The sequence below is a fragment of the Piliocolobus tephrosceles genome, chromosome 6, assembly GCF_002776525.5.
Source record: "Piliocolobus tephrosceles isolate RC106 chromosome 6, ASM277652v3, whole genome shotgun sequence".
Classification (NCBI taxonomy): Eukaryota; Metazoa; Chordata; class Mammalia; order Primates; family Cercopithecidae; genus Piliocolobus; species Piliocolobus tephrosceles.
The window spans coordinates 143,591,529-143,598,746 of NC_045439.1; positions in this window are offsets into that span (position 1 = coordinate 143,591,529).

A 7,218-nucleotide genomic window follows, 5' to 3' on the forward strand; every position below is an offset into this window, starting at 1 on the left:
CGTTTGTTCCTTCACAAGGGCGTGGGGGTGGAACTGCAGGACAGGGCTTCCCTGGGATGATTTAATTCAGCACAGAGACCCTTGTTTTTCCTGGAGCTTGGAAATCCTGTTCTCCACACCTGGGGCTTAGCTGTGTCATGCCAGGGAGCCCAGCCAATCGAAATATTGACTGAAGTCAGGTTTGAAGGCTTTTGATGACCTAGTTTTGCTTGTGTTTAATGGGCTTGGAAATTTAGATGCCCTTCCAATTCAAACTGGTCTGCCAAGGGTCTTTTCCCCCTCCCTGTTTTGTTTTGAACATTGGTTTGGTAAGTGGTTCACAAGAGAAATTCAGGTTTGGGTTTGGTTCAAGGATCAACAAATGTGTGCAGTTAGTTCTGGTCTGGGGTGCGCGGTTCAGACCAGTCTGAGGCTTTAGTTCAGAGAGAGAGGACAAAGCCCGCCGTTCACCAGGCAGGAGGAAGCACCGGCTCCCCTGCCCCCACGGCCCCACTGCGGGCCTGGGCCCGGCCTCTGCTGCATTTAGACTGGGAGCTTCAGCCCTCCAACCCCGGTGTGTCTCCGGAGGGCAGCACTGTTTGATTGATTTCGAAAGTACGACAGTAAAACAGTTAATAAAAACCCGATAGGTCTGTGCAGAAGCACTTCCCATACCACCTAAATGAGCGCTATTCATCAAGGCTGGGCACAGATGCCTGGAGCGCCTCGCACAGAGGAGGGGTGGGGTAACCACTGCCCAGCGGCTCAGGGACCCCAGCTTCCCCTGTCTGCTCTCAGCCTCCAGTGGAGATGAAAACGTCTGCCTCTGGAATTCCAGCTTCCCCTTTTTTTTAAGGCAGCGGTCCTCAAAGTGTGGTCCCAGAACCGCCAGCCGCATGGCTACTGGGAACAGGTTAGAGATGCGTATTCCTGGACCCCACTCCTCGCTGAGCCTGAACTCTGCGGGTGAGGCCCAGCTGTCTGTATCTTGTCGGGCCCTCCAGGAATTCTGATGCAGGCACCAATCCGAGAATCCTGCTCTACAAAGTCTCCTCCACACTCCAAGTTATCACACACCTTGAGTTTTCAAACCTTTTTGTTTCCTCCGTGTCAAAAAAAAAAAAAAAAAAAAAAAAAACTTGACAAATCCAGATAACACAAAGGCTGAAAGTTTGGGAACAGAGGATGGAATAGCAACCCTCCACTCAACACTAGAGATCTGTGTGGCAGCCGACGAGAAGGAGGGTCTTTTGGGGGCTAGAGTGGGCTGAAGGAGCACTGTCTGCCCCAGCTCTTTCTGCTTTTTCAGGGTACTGGGACATGAGAAGTGGAAAAGGCTCAGGGGTGTATATCTGGAGCTGGAAGGCCTAGGCTCAGGTCTCCACTCAGACCCATGCCCGCTGTGTGACCTTGGGCAAGTCATGTCACCCCCTGTACTTTTTAGTTCCCTCTTCTGAAAACTGGGGACAGGACCCATCTCATAGGATTGTTGTCCGTGAATAAGTGGAAAGTTCTTGGGACAGGCATCTGCTCCTCTTCTGGGGACCGCCAGGTGTGCTCTCGAGCTCCCAGCAGCTCCCCTTGGGTCCAGGTGCCTACACCTCTGTTCATGGCCAGTAGATGTATGTGAGGATGTGCGCTGTTGCTGGCCAGTGTGGGGGTGCTCCTGTCCGTGGAGAGGCAGAAACTCCACTGCGTAGGCTTGAGGATGGGGCTGTGGCTCCATCATCATCACTCTCACCCTGGTTGGGATAGCAGATCCCTGCATTGCTGGTCCTGCGGCTGTGGTCACCCAATGGCGGCCCCGACAAGCAGCCCTGCTGCCATATATAATTCCCCAGAGGAGATAAGAGAGGAGAGAACAGGGGTAGTGGAAAAGCAAGAAAGGACATGAAGAAGGAAGACAGAAAAGCAGATGGAGACAAAGAGAAAGATACAGGAAGAAAAAGGAGGGGAGGACTGGAGGAACAAAGGCATGCAGAGATGGGGAGGGTGTGGGGATGGACGAGAGAGAGAGAGAGAAGGAAGGGACAGGAAGGTGGGGTTCTGCTCCTCTGCATCAGTCCATGCTCTGCAGCCCATGAATTAGCCAGGCTGTGTATGTGAGAAGACCAGCCTCTCAGAGCACCTGACCTTTGAGAGAGGCAGGTGAATGCCTTTACCCTGATCTGGGAACCTGAAGGTGGCCACGCCAGCCTCACCTTGACCAGGGAGCTGGAGTGTGGCTGGTCAGCCACTGCCCACATGTTCAGAACTGGAGGCTGAGGGGTCCCCTATGAGGAGCTGTGCCAGGAGCAGGTCTCACGCAGGGTGAAGGAAGCTGGCAGCTGTCTCTCTTTCCGCATCAGCCACGGGCTCTGGTGCACCAAGTTTCCCCTCCCTGCCCCACCTGGCCATCCGCCCTGCTGCACTCGGGGCCACACCTCTGGGTTCAGTAGAGGACCTGCCCTGGGGGTCCTGACATTGCTGCCAGTGGCTCTGAGACTCTCCTGCCTGTGACTGCCACATGTCAGCTCTACTGTAGCTTTTGCCTCCTGCAGTTTGTGGAGTGAGAGATTGTGTCATTTGAACAACAGCAGGTGGTGGGGAAAATGCCCAGGTATGGCAAGAATCAGGGGTGCCCATGAGAAGGGCACAAGGAGCACACCTGCCCAGTTGTTTATATACAAGTGCCCCTGCCAAGGGCCTCAGGGGGTTGCTCACCAAACAGGCATCCTGGAGTAGGCTGCATCCACCTGGGAGAGGGACCCGTTTTCTAATTGTGCAAGGGTGCTTGATGATTTGACAGAACCCTGGATTCCAATGGGTGCTGTGCTTAAGCTCCTGGAGAAAGTCCAGCCTGCACCTCCTGGACACCACCACGCAGCACTTTACAAAACACCTATGTATTCTAGTCCACTCCCTGGTTGAGTCTAGCCTGCAGAGTGGTTTGTTTGTTTTTTCTGTTGTTGTTGTTTGTTTGTTTGTTTTTCCTATTCAAATTCCATTTCTTTCATTCAGCTGAAGTGCCTTGAGAAGGGGATGCACCTTCTGGTAGGTCGCAGCCCCTCCTCTCCCTCCTGTCCCAGCCGCCTGACCCTGCAGACCCTGGCCTGTGACTAATCTCCTAGAGCAACCGGATGGCCTCGGATAAGCCCACTGGTCTTTGGGAAAGTCATGAGGGACACAGGCGGATGTCCAGTTCAGTTTGTGCTCCTGGCTTGAGCACCCCCCTGCTCCCTCGGAAGAGGCCTCTGGCGAAGTGGGATCTGCAGGGAACAGAGGAGGGGGTGGGAAAGTGGGGTGGATGCAGCAGAAGCCAGGGAGGCTTGACTGGCTCAAGAGGTAATGACGCTGTCTGGAGGCCAAGACATTGAGATCTCTGGAATCTGTGACCCTCGGAGACCCTGCTCCCCAGTTTGTTCTCCCTGTTCCCCTCTGGCCATTTCCCTGTAGATATTAGCAATCCAAGGCCTCAAAACACAAAGGCTTATGTGTTTGCCTTTCCAGATCTGGACTGCATTCTGTGTTGTAGGGGACGGGATGGCTTTAGTTCAGTGCAAAAGCTCGTTACAACCCCAGAAAGAAAGCAGGGGTCAGTGTGGGGGCCATCAGGCACTGAGGGGAGGCACGGGGGGATGTGTGCAGATGGTCCTCATGCCACCCAACCCTGAGCTGAGTGGGCCCCTGCAGACACTGGGGATGCAGACTGTCCCACCCCAGGCCTGTGCTCACACCACCCTCGGACACACTGGGCAGGCGAGCATTCAAAGGGCCCCTGCTCTGTTGATCCAGGCCAGGCTAATGTGCAGATGGGTGATGGTGGTGATACCATGCCTTGTCCTCCCCAGCTCGCCTGCTCTGCCTGGTGGGGGACACAAAGCCCTACCCAGGCATAAAGATGCCTGGTGTTTGCAGATGCTTCTCACTGTTACCTGGATGCATTTGTGTTTATTTTAGTTATACTTTTATTTTTAGTGTGCATGAGAAAAATAAAATGAATACATCAAACAGTGGTTAAATGGATTTATGGCCTAGGATGGAATTAAGTTAAATGTTAGTTGATTTAAGGAAATGCATTAAGTAAATAAAAGTACAGGTGGTAGATAAAGTTCAAAAATGTGTTGGAATGCAAAAGGCTGAAGTTTGGTGAATTCTTTGTTGTCCCAGACAAGGGTAAGGCTCCCCAACTGCACTGTGCCTTGTTCCATCTTCTCCTGCCCTGCCCAGCCCCTAACACAGGCTCAGCCCAGGAGACACTGAAGGAGACTGACTTTCACAAACCCAGAGGACACCCTGAGCCCCAAACTTGCTCTGGGGCAGAGCAGCTGCCAGGGGTCGGGGGCAGTTGATGTGGCTTTTGTCCACATCTTTTCTCCAGCAGCCTTCGATCTGCCCTTTCAAGGGGTGCATTTCAGAAAGCTGAATTCCTAGGGAGGTACCACAATCTTGCTCCCCCTCAAAACAGAACTGGAGACAACAGAGCTGCAAATAAAAAGAGGCTTCAGAAACATGCTCACTCGGGCAACTCACTCCTTAGGAGCCAGGAGGTCCAGTCAGCGGCTGGGAGACCTCCATGCAGCCCCTTCACCTCTCCTCCTCCAGCCAGCATGATCATGTGGCTCATTTTGTGCTGAGTGGGGAACGAGATGATACATGAAATGCTTTGGGAAGTCCAGGGTGCATGGCAAGGGTTCCGATTTCCCCACTCCCCGCTGTTGCCTGCGGGTCACCCTTGCCCACTCTGCTCTGCAACCCAGGGCTCCTGGGATTCGGTGGAGGGAAAACCCCGGAACGGGGACAAATGGATGAGGAAACAACCCCTACAGCCCCTCTCAGCAAGATCAACGCCGCAAAGGTAAGCTGCCCACAATGCCTTAGCTGGCTTTGTTGGGGAAATTGCTTTTGCCTAGCATCATTTTTTATGTGCCTGTTCAATAAAATAATTATTGATGGCCTCATCCATTTAAGTCACAATCAAAATAGCAACCAGGATGGGGCAGCCCTATATTATATCACCAGAGCGAGAACTACTTTCTATAAATTCACAAATACATTCACATTTAAGTGAAAAATTATGCCGCCTAGGATCAAATATATCAGAGGCTGGGAGCCAAGAGGGAGAGGGCCGGGGTCTGAGGGCTTCTTCATTATTCACTAGTGAAGCACGCAGGAGCGGGAGGAGCAGTCCTGTGCCTGCCAGTGGGCATCATGGGAGGTAGGGAAGGGATGCCGGTCCCCACTGCAGGTGAGTGATGCTGGCCCTATCTGAAAGCCAGGCAGGCAGAGAGCACCAGCTTTTCCAAGGAGGAAGAAATGAATACGTGTGAGTTAGGAGAGAGGCCCATGATTCCCCAGGTGTTAAGAGCTGTGTGCCAATTATCCAGCAATGATCACCATCCAAGATGGATGAGAGAGAAAAGGGCAGTAGGGGTGGGGGGTGGGAAGGTGGAACCTGAGCCAGAGTAGAGAGAGAGCACACAGTAGAGGAAAACAACAATGGCCAAGCGTTGCTGTGTACCAGGCCCTGTGCTGGGCCACCAGTCTTCTCATCGACCCCTGCAGTGGGCCACAGGAGCATCCTCACTGCTGAGGCGAGGGCCTGAGGCTCAGGAGGGGAATTCACAGCTCCATATGTGCACAGCTTGTAAGGGGCAGAGCTTGGCTTTCTCATCTAATCTGTCAGATGCCAAGTTGTGTTCTGGAAGGGCCTCATTCAGTAATTTATTGGTAGGTGTGGACTGGGGTTGGGGGTGTTCAGAGTAGAGGCAGAATGGGGATTGTTTGTTTATTAAAGTTTCTAGTCTGTTTGTTTGTGTGTTTAGAGAAAAAATGTACTTGGCCAAAGCACCAGCACTACTTTCTGAAAGTGAGAAGGCAAGGGAATTGGGGAGAAATCAAGAAAACAGCTAATTTCTGGGTCATGGAGGAGGTGTGGGCCTGGCTGGGTGCAGGCTGTAGAGGGCCAGGCCTAGTTTATCTGCAGAGCTTTCTTCAAAACCCCATCCACTTAAGGATAACCCCAGCAAAGTTTCCTTCCTGGTCTGCCTCCCCACCCCACCTCTGTTTTTAATCGCTTTCCCTCCCGCCCCCACGCCACCCCCACCCCCCACCCCCCACCCCAGGAAGCTCCTAGTGCTCATGTACCTGTGCCGATGGATTCTCTCTGCCCAGAAGTCTGCATTTTAAATGATTTCTAATTATGGGTTGAAAGGCTCTGACTCTGGAGATGAGATTTCAGGAGCTGGCAAAGTATTTTAAGGTCTGGAGATGTCTCCCCCATGTTCCCCCTAAAATCATACCCTATAGAGCATTGTCTTCCCACTTCTGTTCAGGGCCAGTCCTGAGCCTGTGCCTTCAGTGACACACAAAGTTCAGGGGTTCTGGTGTTGGAGGCATAGATGGGAAGACTTTGGACAGAGAAACTCTTAAAGCTTCCTTCCTGGTATTTGACCCTCCTCTTGCCTCCTTTAATTAACAAGAGGTCATTTCATTACCTATGATCTTACCTGTCAAGGCATTTTACTTGCAGGATTTATCTTGGAAAATCCTGGCCTCATGCACAAAGAAACTCAGGTCTTACCCCAGCCCCTTAATACCCATCCTTCCTGTTTGGAGAACTGTCAGCAGTCTCATCAAAATGATGGGGCTCCTTTGGAAAACAGCCTGGCCATGCCACAGATGTTAAACACAGAGTTACTACAGGATGCAGCAATTCCTCCCCTGGGCATAGATACCCAAGAGAATGGAAAACATGAGCCCACACAAAGGCTTGGAGGAGAAATGTGCAGAGCACCATTATTCATGATAACCAAAAAGTGGGAACAACTCAAATGTCCATCAACAAATGAGTGGATTAACAAAATGTGGGATAGCCACACAATGAAATACCACTCAGTGAAAAGGAATGACGTGCTGATTCATGCCACAACATGGATAAATGTTGAAAACATTATGCTAAGTGAAAGAAGCCAGTCACTAATAGACCACGTATTGGGTGATCCCACTTCTATGTAATGTCCAAAATAAGCAAAGCCATACAGATAGAAAGTAGATTTACGGCTGCCTAGGGTTGAGGTGTACAGGGAAGAAGTATTAGAAGGAAATGAGGAGCGAATGCTAATGGGTATGGGGTTACTTTTGGGCGTGATAAAAAGGTCCCAAAATTGATTGTGGTGATGGTTCCACAATTCTGAATATACTGATTGTACTCTTCAAGTGGGTCAGTTGTATGACATGTAAATTATATCTCACTCTGCT